The sequence below is a fragment of the Bos javanicus genome, chromosome 15 (genome assembly GCF_032452875.1).
Source record: "Bos javanicus breed banteng chromosome 15, ARS-OSU_banteng_1.0, whole genome shotgun sequence".
NCBI classification, from domain to species: domain Eukaryota; kingdom Metazoa; phylum Chordata; class Mammalia; order Artiodactyla; family Bovidae; genus Bos; species Bos javanicus.
The window spans coordinates 52,968,275-52,988,298 of record NC_083882.1 but is presented as its reverse complement, the minus strand read 5'-3'; the positions used below and the strand labels follow the sequence as shown (position 1 = coordinate 52,988,298).

The 20,024-nt window shown below is 50.6% G+C and overlaps 1 protein-coding gene across 5 annotated transcripts in view; it reads right to left on the bottom strand.

Moving 5' to 3' along the window:
• Positions 1 to 20,024, bottom strand: part of P2RY6 (pyrimidinergic receptor P2Y6) — an 80,321-nt gene that overhangs the window by 17,076 nt on the left and 43,221 nt on the right. Inside the window, exons 1-2 of one of the 5 annotated variants that reach the window (XM_061380776.1) lie at positions 9,427 to 14,037; positions 8,747 to 8,813 (exon numbers count right to left, since the gene is read on the bottom strand). The exons of 1 other annotated variant lie outside the window; for it this stretch is intronic. The gene's annotated coding sequence lies outside the window, so the exon portion shown is untranslated. 3 more of the 5 variants (XM_061380777.1, XM_061380773.1, XM_061380779.1) reach the window with 3 other exon arrangements.

The following is a 20,024-nucleotide window of genomic DNA, read 5'->3' as shown; positions in this document are numbered from 1 at the left end:
TGGAAAAGAAATACAAAAAAGCAAAATGGCTGTCCGGGGAGGCCTTACAAATAGCTGTGAAAAGAAGAGAAGCGAAAAGCAAAGGAGAAAAGGAAAGATATAAGCATCTGAATGCAGAGTTCCAAAGAATAGCAAGAAGAGATAAGAAAGCCTTCTTCAGCGATCAGTGCAAAGAAATAGAGGAAAACAACAGAATGGGAAAGACTAGGGATCTCTTCAAGAAAATCAGAGATACCAAAGGAACATTTTATGCAAAGATGGGCTCGATAAAGGACAGAAATGGTATGGACCTAACAGAAGCAGAAGATATTAAGAAGAGATGGCAAGAATACACAGAAGAACTGTACAAAAACGATCTTCACGACCCAGATAATCACGATGATGTGATCACTGACCTAGAGCCAGACATCCTGGAATGTGAAGTCAAGTGGGCCTTAGAAAGCATCACCACGAACAAAGCTAGTGGAGGTGATGGAATTCCAGTTGAGCTATTCCAAATCCTGAAAGGTGATCCTGTGAAAGTGCTGCACTCAATATGCCAGCAAATTTGGAAAACTCAGCAGTGGCCACAGGACTGAAAAGGTCAGTTTTCATTCCAATCCCAAAGAAAGGCAATGCCAAAGAATGCTCAAACTACCACACAATTGCACTCATCTCACACGCTAGTAAAGTAATGCTCAAAATTCTCCAAGCCAGGCTTCAGCAATATGTGAACTGTGAACTTTCTGATGTTCAAGCTGGTTTTAGAAAAGGCAGAGGAACCAGAGATCAAATTGCCAACATCCGCTGGATCATTGAAAAAGCAAGAGACTTCCAGAAAAGCATCTATTTCTGCTTTATTGACTATGCCAAAGCCTTTGACTGTGTGGATCACAATAAACTGTGGAAAATTCTGAAAGAGATGGGAATACCAGACCACCTGATCTGCCTCTTGAGAAATTTGTATGCAGGTCAGGAAGAAACAGTTAGAACTGGACATGGAACAACAGACTGGTTCCAAACAGAAAAAGGAGTTTGTCAAGGCTGTATATTGTCACCCTGTTTATTTAACTTATATGCAGAGTACATCATGAGAAACGCTGGACTGGAGGAAGCACAAGCTGGTGTAAAGATTGCCGGGAGAAATATCAATAACCTCAGATATGCAGATGACACCACCCTTATGGCGGTAAAAGTGAAGAGGAACTAAAAAGCCTCTTGATGAAAGTGAAAGAGAAGAGTGAAAAAGTTGGCTTAAAGCTCAACATTCAGAAAACGAAGATCATGGCATCCGGTCCCATCACTTCATGGGAAATAGATGGGGAAACAGTGGAAACAGTGTCAGACTTTATTTTTCTGGGCTCCAAAATCACTACAGATGGTGACTGCAGCCATGAAATTAAAAGACGCTTACTCCTTGGAAGGCAAGTTATGACCAACCTAGATAGCATATTCAAAAGCAGAGACGTTACTTTGTCAACAAATGTCTGTCTAGTCAAGGCTATGGTTTTCCCTGTGGTCATGTATGGATGTGAGAGTTGGACTGTGAAGAAGGCTGAGCGCCGAAGAATTGATGCTTTTGAACTGTGGTGTTGGAGAATACTCTTGAGAGTCCCTTGGACTGCAAGGAGATCCAACCAGTCCATTCTGAAGGAGATCAGCCCTGGGATTTCTTTGGAAGGAATGATGCTAAAGCTGAAACGCCAGTACTTTGGCCACCTCATGTGAAGAGTTGATTCGTTGGAAAAGACTCTGATGCTGGGAGGGATTGGGGGCAGGAGGAGAAGGGGACGACAGAGGATGAGACGACTGGATGGCATCACTAACTCGATGGATGTGAGTCTGAGTGAACTCTGGGAGTTGGTGATGGACAGGGAGGCCTGGCGTGCTGCGGTTCATGGGGTTGCAAAGAGTCGGACACGACTGAGCAACTGATCTGATCTGGCCTTGAACCTGTTCCCAAGTCTGCCACCCCAGTCTCTTCCCAGGGGAAGCAAGGGTGCGGCTTTGGTAGATGAGGACTCAGAGGGGCCCAGAAGGATGACTTGTTACAACTGCCCAGCCCAAGTGGGCCCTCCCATTTTTGAGTGGGGAGAGGGGTCTTAGAGCTTCCTGAGTTCTCTCTTCTTCTCTTTCACACCCTTTGGCAGCTAAGGAAACTGGGGCCCAGAGAAGAGAGGCATTCAGCTCCTGGGATAAACACAGCTCTCTGGACCTTGGAATGAGTGTCAGGTGTGGGAGACAGAACACTGGGCCCTAGTCTCAGCCCTAGGGCTTCCCTGGAAGCTCAGTCGGTAAAGAATCCACCTGCAATGCAGGAGAACGGGGTTCAATCCCTAGGTCAGGAAGATGCCCTGGAGAAGGAAATGGCAATCCACTCCAGTATTCTTGCCTGGAAAATCTCATGGATAGAGGAGCCTGGTGGGCTACAGTCCATGGACTCACAAGAGTCGGACATGACTGAGCAACTGAATCACCACCAGTCTCAGCCCTGCTGCGAGGGGCTGGACTCATGATTCCTGAGGACACTCAGCTGGGGAGGGGTGGAATTCCTCCTGCAACAGCACCTGGCTATGGCCTGGCCCCAGTGCTCAGCACTGTTTCCAGTGCTGTTCCTAGGGCACACTTCCCTTCCTTAGCAGCCTCTGGGAGGCACGGCTGAGGAGGTCAAAATGGGAAGAAACCATGCGGTCTCTGGTTTGGGTCTGGGCTGGCAGAGGAGCCCAGGCCCCACCCTGCCTAAGGGGACAAATGATCCCATCAGCACACCTGGGTCTCCCTGGGGGGCTTGGCGAGGAGGCCCGGCTCTGGTCCATAGAGCCTGCAGACCTGACCAAGCCCCCTCCGTGTCTGGCCTTCTGCTTGACCGTGACCCTACCCAGGAGAGTGAATGGACTGTGGGGGTATATGGGACTGCACCGGAGAGACGGTTACTAACTGGTTACAGTGATCAGTGCCACGTGACGGCTGCCTTCCAGTCTCACGAGGAGAGGCTGGTGCGGGGGGCGGTGGGCAAGGCCCCACTCACTGCATTTCCCCGATGGGAAACCCGAGGCCCCACTTCAAATTAATCACCAAGCTCTGCTTGTTCTCCATCTTTATACTTGTCAGGCTGTCCCCTCCTCTCATCCTGCGGTCCCTGCCTCAGGCTAGTCAGCAGCCACTTCCTGCTCCATGTCTTCCACCTCCCCAGCCAATGCATCCCCTTTCTGCAGCTAGAGAGGTCCTTGCTCAGCAAAAACCTAACCTCAGGGCTCCCCCGTCCAAGCAGTTGTATGGCTTCCCAGTGCCTGGGGATAAGAACAAACCTAGTCTCTGCTGATCTCTCGGTTCTCAGCACTCATATGCAGCCCATCCACTCACACATAACCCACAGGGCACCAACCCATTTTCACTTCCTGAGTCCAGCTGTGCTCTCCTGCGTGTCCCAGTCGGTGCTGTTTGTGCCCCTGGGTCGCTCTACAGGGCAGGTGGCAGGCTCTGGCTGTGAACTCAATGACATGGGAGACCCAGATCCTGCCCTCAGGAGCTCAGCATAGAAAAGGAACATACAAGTACCTGAAGATCCACAATCCAAGGCAGACATCCTGTTCCAGAGCCTGGTGGAAGCCCAGGCAGGGAGGGATGGTTCTGGGGGTAGGGAAGTCTCGATAGAGGAGGCAGCAACAAAACGGCCAAGTGTCCACAGAGGCCAAGGGCATTTCAGACAGAGAAAACAGCAAGGGCAGAGACTGGATGAGGCGCGTGGAAGGACAGTGAACACAGCTAGAGCGGCAGTGTACCAGCAAATGTGGTCAGAAAAGAGGATCAAACTTATAACAATAATGATATGAGCACTGAGCCCGGTGTGCCAGATACACAATCATCATGACCTGTGAGACAATACTGGTATTGTTTTCGATTTATACTTCAAGTGGGAAAACTAAGCCACAGAAAGGTTAGTTAATTCGCCCAAGGTAGCACAGGTAGAAGGAGTGCTGGGCTATGAACCCAGGCAGTATGGATCAGAGTCTATAGTCTTAGCTCCTACAGTGCACCAGGGCTGAAGTCGGGAAGCACTCGGGTGACAGGCAAGTCCAGCCTCTCCACTGCTCTGCCCAACCTGCCTGGGACCTGGCTTGCTAAGGTTCACCTTCTCACGAATCACAGGGCCCCATAAATGCTGCGTCCTCCAGGAAGTCTTAAGGAATCAACTAGAAGGATTCCCTCTACTTCCAGAAGCCCCCACGGGAAATTGGAGATGAGGTATGGCTTTTCAAACAGAGCCTCCTAAGCCCAGTTGCCCAGTGGATTCCTGGACCCCCTCTGCCTGTCAAGCACCTCTGGCTGTGGGGAGCCGCCTCCTCCATTCCATGGTAATCTTGTTCATTCAAAGTGGGCACCTGACCCAGAGCTGGTCAGTCAGAGCATCCATCCAGACCCCTTACCAGTGATTGGTTCGGGGGAACAAATTAGGGTCTACCCCAGGCTTTTGGTGGAATCAACATGAAAGTTTCCCTCCCAGGATTATTAGCCATGAGGGCCATGGAAGCCTGGTGCTTCTGGAAAGGACTTGGATGAGAATGTAGTAATCCAGCAGAAGGTCCAGAGAAGAACTTCCCTGGTGGTCCAGTGGTTAAGACTCTGCACTCTCAATGCAGGGAGCCTGGGTGTCGATCCCACAGGTCACAACTAAGACCTGGTGTAGCCAAAAAAATAAATATTTAAAAAAGAAAAAAAAATCAGGAGCAACGATATAAAAAGAGAGAATACTGATGGCATCATTGTAACTGGTGGATCTAACCATATCTGATCTAGGTCTACTTCTGAATCTGAATTTTTCTTTACATTCACTAAAACAGTTCCTGTTCAAATCGGTAGCATTTGTCGTATGCAATCAAAACATCCCTAACCAACATAATACCAAAACCACAGACAACAAAGGGAAAAATAAATTGGATTCCATAAGAACTGAAAACTTTTGAGCATTAAAGGACACCATCAACAGAGCAAAAAGCAACCCACAGAATGGGAGAAAATAACTGCAAATCATACATAGGATATGGGATTAGTATCCAGAATATATAAAGAACTCACTCCTACAATTCAACAACTACAAAAAAAAGCAATTCAAAAATTGGTAAAAGACTTGAATAGATACTCTCCAAAGAATATATCCAAATGACTAATAAGCACTCAAAACCTGTGTTTTGAAAAGATGCTCATCAAAACTAATCAGTAGGAAAATGCAAACGCAAACCATATGTAGATACACACCTCACAGTCATCAGGATGGCTATTATAAGACAAAATATGAAATAGCAAGTGTCGGTAAGGATGTGGAGATCCTGGAACCCCTGGACATTGCTGGTGCGAATGTAAAATGGTGCAGTTGTGAAAAACAGTAATGGCAGTTCCTCAAAACAAAGAAAGAAAGAAACAAACACAGAACTACTAGAAGATCCAGCAGTTTCACTTCTAGGTGAAAAGAAGGGAAAGCAAAGTCTCAAACAGATATTTATACACCAGTGTTCCTAACAGTATTCTTTACAACAGCCTAAAGGTAGAAACAGCCTAAATGTCCACGGATGGAAGAACGGATAAGCCAATGGTGGTGCCCACATGGATGTTTGCTTTCTTGGGTACGTACCTAAGAAGAGAACTGTTGGGTCATACGGTAACTCTATGTCTAACTTTTGAAGAACGGATAAAATTTTCCAAAGTGGCTGCCCCATTTCACATTCCTATCAGCCACATATGAGAGTTTCAGTTTCTCCACGTCCTCACCAACACTTGTTACTGTCTTGTCTTTTTCCTTATTTCCATCCAAGTAGGCATAAAGTGGTCTCATACTGTGATCTTGACTTACATTTTCCTAATTACTCCTTTTTGGTTATTGTTTATATTTTACCTTTGCAGTACACGTATTTCTGATCTAAGGCCTGACATCTTTGGTGGAACAAGTACCCCCACAGAGTAGGAGAAGCATGGTTTTCAGGGCCAGACTGTCCTGGTTTTGCATCCTGTCTCAGCTTCTATTAATATTAGCTGTATGACCTTGAGCAAGGGATATAAAACTCTGAGTCTCAGTTTCCCCACTGACTAGATGTGGATGACAGTATTAACCTTTCATGGTTGCTGCTGTTGCTGTAAAGATAAATCTATAACATAGCCATGGTGCGGGCCTGGCACAAGTAGGTCCTCAGTGACTCACCAAGTCTGAGAATGTGACAGCGGAGCTTTCTAGGTTGGTCAGGAGACCTAGGCTAGTGACTGTTCAGTTTTTAATCTATTGTCTGTTTTATTTGAGCTACTTTCTACAGCAGAGGTATTTTAGGCTGCCTCAAACCTCAGCCTCTCTGTGCTTCTCTTTTCCCTCTGTGACATGAGAAATGAGACTGTGCACCATAATGTCAATGTTTGTCAATCTGGAGGGTTCATTCTAACACCTTAAAAGTCTTGTCTCTTGCCTCAACCATCAGACTGATGATGGTTTCGCTGCTACTTAAAGGAATATCTCCTCCCTCATAAAGAGCTCTCCAGGGTGAGGAAGGAAGTGAATTAAACCTTCCTATGTGTGTGCTAAGTCGCTTCAGTTGTATCTGACTCTTTGCGACCCTATGGACCATAGCCTGGCAGGCTCCTCTGTCCATGGGATTCTCCAGGCATGAATACTGGAGTGGGTTGCCATGCCCTCTTCCAGGGGGTCTTCCCAACCCAAGGATCGAACCCATGTCTCTTATGTCTCCTGCATTGGCAGGCAAGTTCTTTACCACTAGCACCACCTGGGAAGCCCCAAATATCCCTAAGAACCTACACGTAATGTTATGTGCAGTATTTTCTTTTGTCCACTCCATGAGCTGGCCAGGTAGGTTTTAGTACCCCATTTTACAAATGGGGAAATTGAGATTCCAAGAAGTTAAATGACTTGTCTGAAATCACATGGCCAGCAAATGCTGGTACCTAGATGCAAACCCAACTCTGATTTCAACATCTGATTTTTTTCCTCTGTGCAGAGTGTCCCCCACCCCCACCCTGCCTCCCAACAGAAGGCCCTTCAAGAACTTCTGAATGAATGAATGGCTGATTCTCATCTTCCTGACTTGACAGAGCTATTGTCATCTCTTTGAGCTGAGATCTGCCTCTTAGACAACACAGGTCAGCTCTCTCCTGGGGCCACAGAACAACCTCTACTCTGTTCCAGGACATAAAAATCAGTGCTGCACAGGGAGTCAGGATGCCAGGCTCTGCCCCCACTACAGATTTAACTCATCTAGGCTTCAGTACCCAGCCAATGAGTTATTTAACCCAAAGACTAGATCTCCTCACCTTTGGGTCCCTGGCATGCAGCACAGGGCTTGGCACATATGCCACTGAGCCAGCCTAGGACATCTCCATAGGCCCACACCTGCATCTTGCCCAGGCCTGCCCTCTCATGGAAGTGGTTAACGACAGGGCTGGACCTGAGGCAGGGGTAACAGGAAGATACCTCCACATGCCCAGCTCAGGGCACTGGCCCTTACCAGATGTGCCAACAGTCAGAGAGGAACAGTCAGAGCGGGGCCAGCAGATCCCCACCTCAGACTGAAAGAGAAACCCACTTCAGATACAAATGGGGAAATGGCTCCAGGACAAGAGGGGTGAGGGTGGGTGTCACTGGGGAGGGCCCGACAGACACAGCTTCCTGAGAGTCTTGACCGGCCTCTGTTGCAATGGCATCTGTTACTAGGCTCCACTAACTCACCCCTCCTCTAGGGAGGACAAGTTAGAATCTCGGGTCCAACATGGGACAAGACACTTTAATTTCTCTGAACCTCAGCCTCCTCAACTTCAGAATGGGGTAACAATAATCTTGGCTGCATTTGCTTTCATGTGAAGCACTTAATACATAGTAGGTGCACGACAAATGATAGCCATTGTTATTACCACTTAACCTTCTCTTTCAGCTCAATATTGACTGAGGGATTTATTCATTTGTTCTTTCATTCACTTATTCATTCAGTCAACCAGTCAGTACACCCCTGCTAGGTAGGCTGCAAGAGTCAAGGATAAAGATTTTGGAGTTATGTACGAGTTGAAACCCTGTTGCCACTAGTTGGGATGCGTAATGTTGGGAAAGCCATTTCCCCTCACTGAGACTTCATTTCCTTGCCTGTAAAATGAAATTAGTAAAAGTACCTGGGTAGGCAGTGCTGGGGGTTTTATGAGGAGCCAAAGGGACAGTGATGTGCGAGTGGCTGGCATAGAGACTTGGAGGGAAAAGCAGGTGGTGGGTGGGCTGTGAAGAGGAGCCAGGTGAGCTGCCAGCCCTCCAGACTGGGCAGCTGGGCCTCCAGGGGCAGGATGGGATGAGAATGGGCTGGAGGGGAGAAGAGTCGGTGAGCTCAAAGACAACTGCTGTTTCCGGACCACGGGCGGCTCCCTTCTGGTAAACTAAGAAGCAGTGAGGAAACATGGAAAAAGAGACTGGAAAAAGTTTAGGGGAGAAAAGTGCCAGCCAAACGGGAAGCCTTGGGCAGCACAGAGTTAGCCCCCAGCCAGGTCAGGGGACCACACACAGGCACACATGTGCACACACACTCACAAGCTGCACATTCTCACTCATGCAAACACATCCAAGGGCTTGCACAAACACACACACAGATGCACCATCAGAGGCCCAGCACTTTAGAGTCTGCAAGTGGCCTTCTCATTTATCACCTCATCTGATACAGACGGGTAGAGAGACTGTCCCTGGATTGGCTTCGGACCCATTCTAGAGCTGCCAAGAGATGTGCGTCCCTGGTACCTTCCAGAGGCCAGGGCCCTTCCCATGGGCAGTGCTGCTCAGCGTTCCCCGTGTGGTGTCGTCGGAGCTGGATGACAACAGAAATGCCAGAAAAGTTTTAACCCAGCTCCCCCAGATACACTTGTTCACCCTGCTGTGCTCCCCTTTAACAAATCACACCAGGACTCCGGACTCACTTTCCTCACCAGTCACACGGAGGCAAGTGCCTCTTCCGTGGATGCCCATCTGGTCCTAATCCATCCCAGCCTCTTCCCACCACAGACTCCTGCGGGCACAGCCTCCGCCCTGAGGGGCGCTCATCAGCATATAACACTTAGTTTTCCAAAGCTCAGGGGAGAGCACTGTTACCCCCATTCTACAAACTGAGGCCCAGACAGGGAAAGTGACTCTGACCAGGCCCGTGTGACCCCCAGTCCCGCCCGCACTGTCCACTCCTCCTCACAGCCCAGTCCCCACGCCGTTGCTGTCTCCTCCACCCTCTGCTCTGCACAGACTGTAGCTTTAGCCACAATCAGGCCAAAGAAGGGAGGTGGACCCTCAAGTCCGCTCGCACTCTCTCTCCATGAGAGAGTGGGCTCATGACCTGCAATGAGCCAAAGTGGCTGCAGGTGGTCCCTGTGCCAAGCTCTGGGCAGGGGGTGGCACTCAGCACCCTCAGGGCACTGACCCAGAACACTCACCCAGGAGGCAGTGAGCACCACGCAGGTCCATCAAGAGTTGGGAAAATTCTGACTACTGGAGCAGTCCCTCCTTCCTTCTGGTCAGTTCCTGTGCCCCCAGCTGTCACATATACGGCTCACAGTCGTCCCCGGAGACAGCCAATGAGGAAACCGAGAAATTGAGGAGGGGAAGTAACTTGCCTTGGCCCAGAGCTGGCAAGCAGCAGGGCGGGGACCCAAATCCCAAGAACATTCCAGCTCAAGGCCCTAAAGCCAAAGCTGACCCTGCCACTGCCCAGTCACTTCATGCTCTGAGTGTGATCATCCCTGGAATGGCACCATCAAGTCAACCCCAATGGCTGCTGGGAGGACTGAGTGAGGTGGCATTTAAAGACCAGGGGCTTGACATTCAGCAGATAACTGTTTTTCTCCTCATCTCCACCCCACCCCTCAGCCCTCTCCTCTGCAGCCTTTCTCAAGTCTGCAGAGAGTCCTGGCCCTGCTCACTGCCACCCCAGGGAATAACTAACCTGGTTTTCTCAGCAGCGCCTGGAAGGTCCATTAAAGGATGTGGAGACCCTGAGACCAATGGCTCTATTGTCTGGTCCTCACCCCACGGGTCCAGATGCCATGGCCTCCCTCAGGGGACTGAGGATGGCTCTTCAGATTAAGGGTGATTTGGTGGGGGGAGTCTGAGCTCAGGCCAACCCCCTTCCCTAGCCTCAATCCAACCTTGAGCTTGGGTTTGATAAGAAGGCAGTCAGGGGGACTCTGCCTCAGGCCGGTGGTGGGTCTGGGCCAGCTCCTCCCCATCCGAAGATTAGTCCTCCTCCTCTTTCTTTTTTACAAGTATTTATTGGGCACCTTCTCTGTGCAGTCATCTTCAATGCATCTAAGAGCACAAAACAAACTCCTTGCCCTCATGGCATCTACATTCTAGCAGGAGAGACAAATTTGTCTTAGTTAATGAGCAAATATGCAGCAGGTCAGGTGGCGATAAGAACTATAGACAAACATAAGGGAGGGTAAGGGACAGAGATCCACAGGGATGGAGGGGACTTTCTGGGTCTTCTTCTCACAAGACCAACTTCCACCTAACCTGAAGCAGACCCCAGGCCCTGAGCCCCAACTCTGTGCCAGTCCCTGCCTTGGTGGATCACAACAGAGGCCAGGGGCCCAGGCTGGGGATCCCTGGGCACAGGCCACAGCTCAGGACCCCAAGGGCTGCAACATAGAGCACCCAGAGCCTGCCTTACACTTGCAGCCCTGCAGACGCTTTCCCCAGGATTGCAGGAGAGTATCCAAAGACCAACCTTGATGTTTCATTGTAGAGACAGAGTGTGGGTCCAGAGAGGGGCAGAGATTTGCCTGGAGCACAGAGCAATGCAAAGGTGTCTTTGTTCCCCTCTCCTCTGACGGGTCCACAAGGGTGGACTAAGGGCTGAGCCTCGGCAAGGCACTGACCTGTGAGAGGCTGCCTGTGTCCTCAGCCAGCTCCTCCACTAGGCCCACCTAGGAGCACCGGCCTGCTCCATCCTCTCATCTCTGATAGCCAAATTCTCCTTCTCTAAGCCCCTGGAGGACGAAACAACTTCCCCTAGCCCAATCTCAAGAGACTAGAATTCTGGTCAACTCTACCTTCACGTGCAGATGGTGATTGCAGCCATGAAATTAAAAGACGCTTACTCCTTGGAAGGAAAGTTATGACCAACCTAGATAGCATATTCAAAAGCAGAGACATTACTTTGCCAACAAAGGTCCGTCTAATCAAGCCTATGGTTTTTCCAGTGGTCGTGTATGGATGTGAGAGTTGGACTGTGAAGAAAGCTGAGTGCCGAAGAATTGATGCTTTTGAACTGTGGTGTTGGAGAAGACTCTTGAGAGTCCCTTGGACTGCAAGGAGATCCAACCAGTCCATTCTAAAGGAGATCAGTCCTGGGTGTTCTTTGGAAGGAATGATGCTAAAGCTGAAACTCCAATACTTTGGCCACCTCATGTGAAGAGTTGACTCATTGGAAAAGACCCTGACGCTGGGAGGGACTTGGGGCAGGAGGAGAAGGGGATGTCAGAGGATGAGATGGCTGGATGGCATCAGGGACTCGATGGATGTGAGTTTGAGTGAAGTCCAGGAGTTGGTGATGGACAGGGAGGCCTGGCATGCTGCGATTCATGGGGTCGCAAAGAGTCAGACATGACTGAGCGACTGGACTGAACTGAACTGAACTACTTTCACGTGAGTCCCATCCAGCCCTGAGGATCTCTACCCATTTCCCTCCCTCATGTCATGACCTGACTTAGAGCTCTTATCATGACCTGATCTGCTACCTGCCTCGGTTCCCTCATCTGCCAAATGGAGAAATGAAGGCACTTAGTCTCAGGACTGTCGTGAAGGGTGAGCAAGACACTGGCCAGAAGGCAGTCTGCAGACTTTTAGGTGCTACTCATATGACAGAGGTTGTTATAGGCTCAACATGCCTGTGTATCTGAAAGCCAGCATCCTCATGCTTGTGGAACCTTGAGGCAACCCCCAGAGCAGGGTCTTGACCCTTGATGGGAAATAAGTGAAAATTCCACAGAACCAGTTCTTCAGAAAAGAGAAAAACATCCCTGCTCCCAACCAGCAGGCTGGCAGCTGACAGGAAAAGCCCTTCCTCTGTCCTTGTGGTGAGAAGGTGAGGGGGGAGACATGGAAAGGGAGAGTTGGGAAGCCTGGGAAAACTGTCCTTATTCTAGGAGGAGAAGGTGTGAGCTGAAGTAACTATGTATCTCAGGCCCCTAGGCTGGGAGAGGACGTTCCTACCTGAATGGCAGGTACACACGTCTGCATGGGGTGGGAGGTCAGCAATGTGTGGGTCTGACCTGGAAGATGCCTATGTATTCACAGGGGTGTATGTGTTTGGAACTGCACCCATGTGTATATGGCACACGTGTGTGTCTGTGGCCCTGAAGTCTACATTCACATGTATGTTTGCCTGTGCTTATATCTCTGCATGTGGTACACACGTGCCCACTACTGTAAGTGAAAGTGAAAAAGTGAGAGTACTCGTCACTCAGTTGTGTGTGACTCTTTATGACCTCGTGGACTATAGCCCAACAGGCTCCTCTGTCCATGGAATTCTCCAGGCAAGAATACTGGAGTGGGTTGCCATTCCCTTCTCCAGGGGATCTTCCTGACCCCAGGGATTGAACCTGGGTCTCCTAAATTGCAGGCAGATTCTTTACTGTCTGAGCCACTAGGAAAGGGATGCCCACAAACCCCCAGTGCACAGGCCTTGTTTTCCCAGGCTCGGCAATCTTTGCCACAATCTCAGGCAGGCTGGGATGCCACGGAAGATTTGTGGGGTTCCTGGTCACAGCAGGTTCTCAATTTCCCTGGGAACAAAAGCACTTACATAAGAGGAAAAGGAATACTTAGGGGATTAACTTAGCCTGCTCAGCCCTGGGTGTAGGCTTCTCATGTGAGGGGGTGTGTGCCAAAGGCCAAAACCCTTTTCCTGGGGTCCTCAGACCCTCTGCTGCCTGTGGGCACTGACCCCTGCAGAGCTACCCTCCTGCCTTCAGTCACCAGCAGGAACCCCCGTCCAGGTACAACAGTCAATCACTTTGCAGTTTACAAGGATCCTATCCACAGCCAAGTCCTCACAGAGTGGAATGAAGTGTGGACCTCAAGCAAAAGTACCGGTGTCCTTCAATAGCAGGTCAGGAATGTGCCTGGAGGCCTCACCTCAACCTAACGAATCAGATCCTCAAGGGATGGAGGCAGACATTGACACTTGAAAAGCGCTGATATAGAACATTCCATACAGAGCCAGCCCCTCATCCTGCCAGTTCTCCCAGAATGGCTAAGGCCCATTCAGGTAATCTATACTGGCAACCACAGAACTCACCAGAGTGCTTATACTATCTCACTTAATCCTCACAAACCCACACAGAGTAGGTACCATGATTATCACCATAACAGATATGGGAAAGTGAGGCACAGTGAGCGGACAGGTAACTTGCCCAAGGTTCGTATAGCTAGTAGCAGCAAAGCCAGGATTTGAACACTGCTCCATTGTGCACCAATGTTTCCATGTCTGGGTGGGAGTCAGTATGGTGGGAAAGACAATTAAAAAAAAAAAAGTGAAAAATCCAAGAATCAGTGGATGTTCTCATGAGAATCTAGCACATACCAGATTTTACTGGTCAATGGCTTTAGAACTTGCATCTCTGTGCATAAAGGGCTAGAAGCAGCCCAGACAAAAGCCACACATGCCGCATGATCCTATTAGAGGCAGAGCAGAAGGGCAGCAGCAGAAACCTAGACTGAGATGGTGAGTGAGCTTGCTGGCAGCCAAAGTAGAAGGTGGGAGGTAGGGAGGCTGCGAGGGTTCCAGAGCTTGGCCAGAGTCACAGGGCTGGAGCCAAGGCGACCACTGGAGAGATACAAGGGAGGCAGGTTCACTGGGGCTTGATAATTGAATGGGGGGATGGGGAATAATGAGAAATGAGGAAGAAGTCAAGGATACACCCAAAGCCCTCCTTCCTGTGAGGGTGACTGGAGGGCAGAGCGCACAGGCAAGGACTGGACAGCCTCGCACAGCAGATGCCCGGGGAGCATGTGCTGCTTGTCCCCCTCCCTCCATTCATGCCGATGCCTGCTCATACCAGGGCCCCTCCCACCCTCACCCCACCTCACTCAGCCTGGAGGCTCAGGATCCTCCTGGCTTCACTCTTCCTCCAATCTCTTGGGGGTTCCTGGTTTATGACCCCAGCCTCCAGAGCCACTGCCTGAGCTCTTTGCTTCAGTCATCAGCTCGGGGGCTGGGGGGTGATCATCGGGAAATAATCAGGGCAAACTCCGTGAATCAGCAGGCCTGCGGCCCAGGGCTCCGGGCAGGGCTGGCAGTGGAAATGCTGCAGGGCAAGGGGTGACGCCCAGGGAATGCCCCCCATCTCTTAAACTCTCCACCAGTACAGGGTTCTGCCAAAGGAAACTGCCCCCACCCTGCCCCTCCACCCCACCCCTCTACCCTGCCCCTCAGTTCTTTAAGTTCTGAGACCAATTTCTCACATGGGGGCTGAGGCTGAGTGGAGAGAAGGGAAGAGGGATCACAGTCATGGTGCCTTCTGCTGTATTTTCACTTCTCTTCATCTGCTCATTCGTTTCTTTATTCTCTCCTTACTCATCTGGGCTTCCCAGGTGGTGCTACTAGTAAAGAACCTGCCTGCCAATGCAGGAGATGTAAGAGAGGTGGGTTTGATCCCTGGGTGGGGAAGATCCCCAGGAGGAGGGCATGGCAACCCACTTTAGTATCCCTGGACGGAGGAGCTTGGCGGGCTACAGTCCATAGGGTCGCAAAGAGTTGGACACGACTGAAGTGATTTAGCATGCACGCTCCCTCATTCGACTAATATTTATAGACTGGTCCAAGGACTGGGTTTCCACGATAGTGCTGGTGTCCCCAGTGGTCAGAGAGAGAGATCAGGGAGTTTTAGTCCTGCAAACCAGATTGCCAGAGGAAAGTGACTTTTTTGTCCAAAGTCACACAGCTGAAGTGGGGGCTGGCCATCAGCTCTCCACTTGCAGCCCACGCTGAGTTCAGATTCAGCTGCGCTTTAAAGGTGCTGTTCTTACTAGCACCACAGGAATCTTTTCTATGATCTAAGGTGCTTGGAAAGTCTCTCAAACATAGTAATGTTTGCCTTTGGGTTCTCCTCAGCCCAATTTCTTCTTCTTTCCCTTCTTCTTTGTGTCTCCTCCAAGAGCCCAGTGATCCCACAAATCCCTCATCCTGTGGGGAACGAGGACAACTTGGGATCTGAACAGTTTCCTCTCCTGGGACACCCTCCCCTGAACCACGAGCTACTCCAAGCACCTCCCTTGCCCTGATGAGAAGGAACCTCTGGGTTCCCTGTCATTCCTCCTAGGCAGCATGTATCATGGACCAAGGATGTTCTGTCAGCCCAGAGAAGCAGTTCCAGCGGTTCTGGCTGGTTGTGCAGGCCCTTTCCTGGGGGCTTCTCAAATAATTCTGCTGAAGTGACCTCTAGTGTATCTTTCCTGGTAGTTTATAAACTTGAAAGTGTCAGACTGCCAGAGCCAAGGTCAGAGTGCTTGAATACTGGAGCTGGAATCAGGAAATGTTAAAGCTGGAGGAAAGAAGTTGAAATTGGGATTACAGGCTTTTTTAGAATGTTTGAGTTGAGATTACAGACTATTAGACTTAGGGCTGTAGAATCATCAATAATTAGAGCTGGAATTACAGATCAAAGGAAATGAGAGACAGAAATGATGCCAGCACGACTCCATTTCACCCCTCGGACAGCCAAGAAGAGAGAGCTGACCCTGTCACCCAGCCCGTGGGGTCTGGGCCAGGCCTTCCACTGCCCCACAGGGCTCTGTTCTCCAGATCTCCCAGAGTGGCATCCAGGGCCTCTGGGGCCGAGGCACTGCCTGTCTGGGGACAGTGGGGACAGTGGTCTGCCGCTCCCCTATCCTGAGCCTCGCTGCCAGCCCACCACAGCACCCCACCACCACCCTGGATATATTTAGGTGCCCTCGCTAAATAAGTTTCCACAGCTCTGGCCACTGCCTTTGATGTCCCCTCCTCCTCTGAGGCCTCCGGGCATCTTCTCTAAACTGACCTAATGAAATCCCCAGGAACAACGGCTCTTGCTCAGCCAAGGCAAACATTTCTCCACCAGAACGAAGCCCAGCCTGAGGGAGTCTCCTGGGCCACTCAGTCTGGAGCTCAGACCCATCTGCTGAAACTCTGACATTGCAGCCTCCCTCTAGCTCCCAGGGCCTGCTCTGGCCTGAGGACCACACATCCTTGATCCCGCTCTTCTTAACTTTCTTCATTCCAAGCAGAGAGCACTCCTGCCCCTGCCATCGACAGCCACCCCCCCCCCCCACACACACACACACTCGCGAGCACAGGCCAGCATTCTTCTGTTTCCTCTGGTGTTTGTTGGGAGAGAGGCCTCCATCCCAGCCCCATGCTGCCCTGGCACCTCTCCTCTTGGCCTCTCTCCCACGCTCCATCCCAGGCCTTGCCAGAGACTCAACATCTTTCCCCTTTCAGACTGAATCTTCCCAGGAGCCAGAGAGTCACTGAGAGTTCAATAGTGATCGAGGCTGGAGACAGGAACGGATCCCTCAGGCATTCTTAAATGGGAGACCCTCAGACTCCCACCTGCCCAGCTCCTGGGCAATCATTGGCTCTGTGGAATCGGAGACGTCTTAGGGCAGGAACGGAACCACTGTGGGGGGGCTCCATCACTACCATTATAGTTTTATAACCTGTTAAGGGTTTTTATGTGCCAAGCACTTTACATCCAGGAACTCATTCAGTCCTCACAATAACCCTACAAGGCAAACACAATTAATGCCTCCATTTTACAAAGGAAGAAACTGAGGCACAGAAAAGTTTTGCCCGAAGTCCTACATGTAGAGAGTGCCAGAGGTAGGATTTAAACCAGGCCTTGACAACACGACTGCCTTGACAGTCCCAGGTGGTGGCGTGCTATAGGAACCCCCTTCCCCACGGTCCCCTGGGGTCCTGAAGCCTCTTTCTGCCCAGCCAGTGCAGAAAAGATGAGAACATTACTGATGGTCAAGAGTTCCTCCTGAGAAGCCCAGTTTCCCTGCCCCTGCACTAGAGATGACCAAGACAGACCCCACCACAGTTTCCCCATGCAAGACACACCCCCACTCCACTGTGACCCCTTTCTTCACACACAGCACACATGGCCACACACAGCTCCAGCATCCCACCACACAACTCTGCTGCACACATGCACACACACCACGTACCAGCCACACTGCCACACTCCCCCAGGAGGTCTAAGCCCTGCCATCTCAGTTTGGAGGACAGGTAGGGGGTTCCTCCTACTTTGCAGGTGCCAGAGGGCTCCCAGCAGGATAAACCCAGCTTATCATCAAGCCCTGTGTCAACTCACTGGATAGGAACTTACCAGACGATATTTTTGTGCACTCTACAAAAACATTACATAGAGGGTTGCAAAATCTACATGAGTTTTGAAGATTAAACAATGAGACTTCAAAGAAGCTTCTTGTGTGTGTGTGTGTGTGTGTATGGCTTTGCTCACCCATGCACGCCTGTGGGAGAGTGACCATGGGACTAGCTGCACTTCCTCCAACCAGATCCAGAGTGAGCTTTCACTCTCCCAAGCCCTTCGGGGTGCTGGGTAAGAAAAGCCAGAACCACCCTAGGGTCATGGGAAATGATCTGTCAGTAGTAAGAGCTGCGTGAATGCTTCTCATCTTCCATTATTTGGCTCAGCATGCTTCACAGAGCCATGGATGTGCCACACATAGAGAGCACACATTTCACAACAGGCACAACAAGCATGCATGCACCATCATGTGATGGTTCCCACCACACACTGGGCACACACCCTGGGCACACACGTGGAATCCCCAGGTTACCCTGCCACAGTCACTCACAGCTATAGATAAGTACCACACAAACTTTTTGCATGCAGAAAGCGAAAGAGTTAGTCGCTTCAGTCTGGTGGGACTCTCTTCGACCCCTTGGACTGTAGCCCACCAGACTCCTCTGTCCAGGGAATTCTCCAGGCAAGAATACTGGAGTGGGTTGCCGTTCCCTTTTCCAGAGGATCTTCCCGACCCAGGGATCAAACTCCGGTCCGCTGCATTGCAGGCAGACTCTACCGTCTGAGACACCAGGGAAGCCACAATTCACTGCTCACACACACACACCAAGCACACACCATCGCTAACTGCATACACCCAGTACACACACATTGCTCACATTAATTTCTTAAACATTGCCCACAATAACCCCCAGCCCCCCTACCCCGACACTCTCCATCCCACACCCACACTCACCACACCCACTTCCTGGGGCGCCAACGCGTGGGCAGACCTGCCCTGTACCCGTGTGCCCCGGCGCCGATTGCCCCTCGGTCCCCTGCCCCGCACGGCCCTCACCTGGACCGCGCAGCACCAGTGCCGCGGGACCGGGGACGTCGCTCTCTTCGGCTATCGGCTATCTAGGCAACCCCCTGAATCCAAGCGCAGCGCGGGCGGCGGCAGCAGCTCAGACCACCCGGGCCTCCCGGCTCCTCGCGCCGCAAGAGCTAGGGGGCGGGGAAGGGGTGTAGCCGTACAGCCCTGCGCTGGCGCTGGAATCCGCCCAGCTGGGCTGGCCTGGGTTGCCCGCTGCTGGGGGCTCCGAGGGAGGTATAGATTTGGAAGAGCCACGGGTGTCAGGGTCTGCTGCTCTGGACTGGGACCCAGGACCCCTGGACTCCATTCCAGATTCCCTCACCTCTCCTACCTTCCCTTGGCCTCGGTTTCCCCCTTTGTATTGGGGTCAGGGGCTTAAGTGGTGATTCCGACTTTCCAGCTCTGACACTCTACAGTTCTGGGATAGGGAAAAGGGAGGAGGGATAAACATAAATGCTATTTCTTGAGCATCTACTATGTGCCAGGCATCCTTCTAGGTCTTTTGATACATATCGTTTAATCCTCACAAGTATTATTATCTTTATTTTACAGTTGGTGAAACTCAAGCACAGAGAGGTGAAGTGACTTGCCCAAAGTCACACAGCTAATAAGTGGCAGATCTGAGATTTGAACTCAGTCGGACTCCAAAGCCCAAGTACCCCAAGTGGATTGGGGGCAGTTTCCATACCATACACTGTTTCCAGATCCTCATAATAATCGCAGGAGCTTGGTGTTACAAATCCATTTTAAAGATTAAGAAACTGATGTTCAGAGAGATTATTTCACTCCAGGTCAGCCAGCTAGTGGACCTCCGACTGAAGACGGGGATGGGAGTGATACTGGGCCAGTATGAGGAGAGTGCCTGGCTCATCACCGGTGCTCGTCAGTGTCATAATTCCTCCTGTCACTCCTCCTCCCTCTCTTTTATCTCCTAAGCTCTCTTTTTTCAACATTAAAAGTTTTTTATTTATATTATTTATTTATTTTTGGCTGTGCTGGATTTTCATCGCTGTGGGGGCTTTTCTCTCGTTTCGGTGCTTGGGTGTCTTCTCATTGCAGTGGCTTCTCTTGTGGAGTATGGGCTCTAGGGCATGCAGGCTTCAGTAGTTGCGACAAGTAGGCTCAGTAGTTGGCAGTCCCCAGCTTCTAAAGCACAGGATCAATAGTTGTGGTGCACTGGCTTAGTTGCTTCTTGGCATATGGGATCATCCCAGATAAGGGGTCACACTTGAGTCTCCTGCATTGGCAGGTGGACTCTCCACCACTGAGCCACCAGGGGAGCCCTCCTCAGCTCTCTTATGGACAGTGGCTTCTAATTCTCTCATCTTGGAAACCTCCCCTGACCTGTAGCCCTCAGACTAGCCAGCCCCTCCTCTTGGCTACCATTGCAGCTTTTAATCACCAGTTATTGAGTTCCTATGTGACAGATTCTGTGCTAGGACTGTGGATCTAAGTCAGTAGGAGACTGCAGATAGTGCTGGCTTCATGGAGTTTATAATCTAGTGGGGGCCCTAGTTGTTAAATAGTCACAGAAATTAATATGTAATTACATATTGTGGTAAGTGCTTAGAAGGAAAAGTGAAGGGTAGAGGAGATATTATAATGGGAGTGGGAGGGGGAAGGCATCTAGTTTAAATTGTAA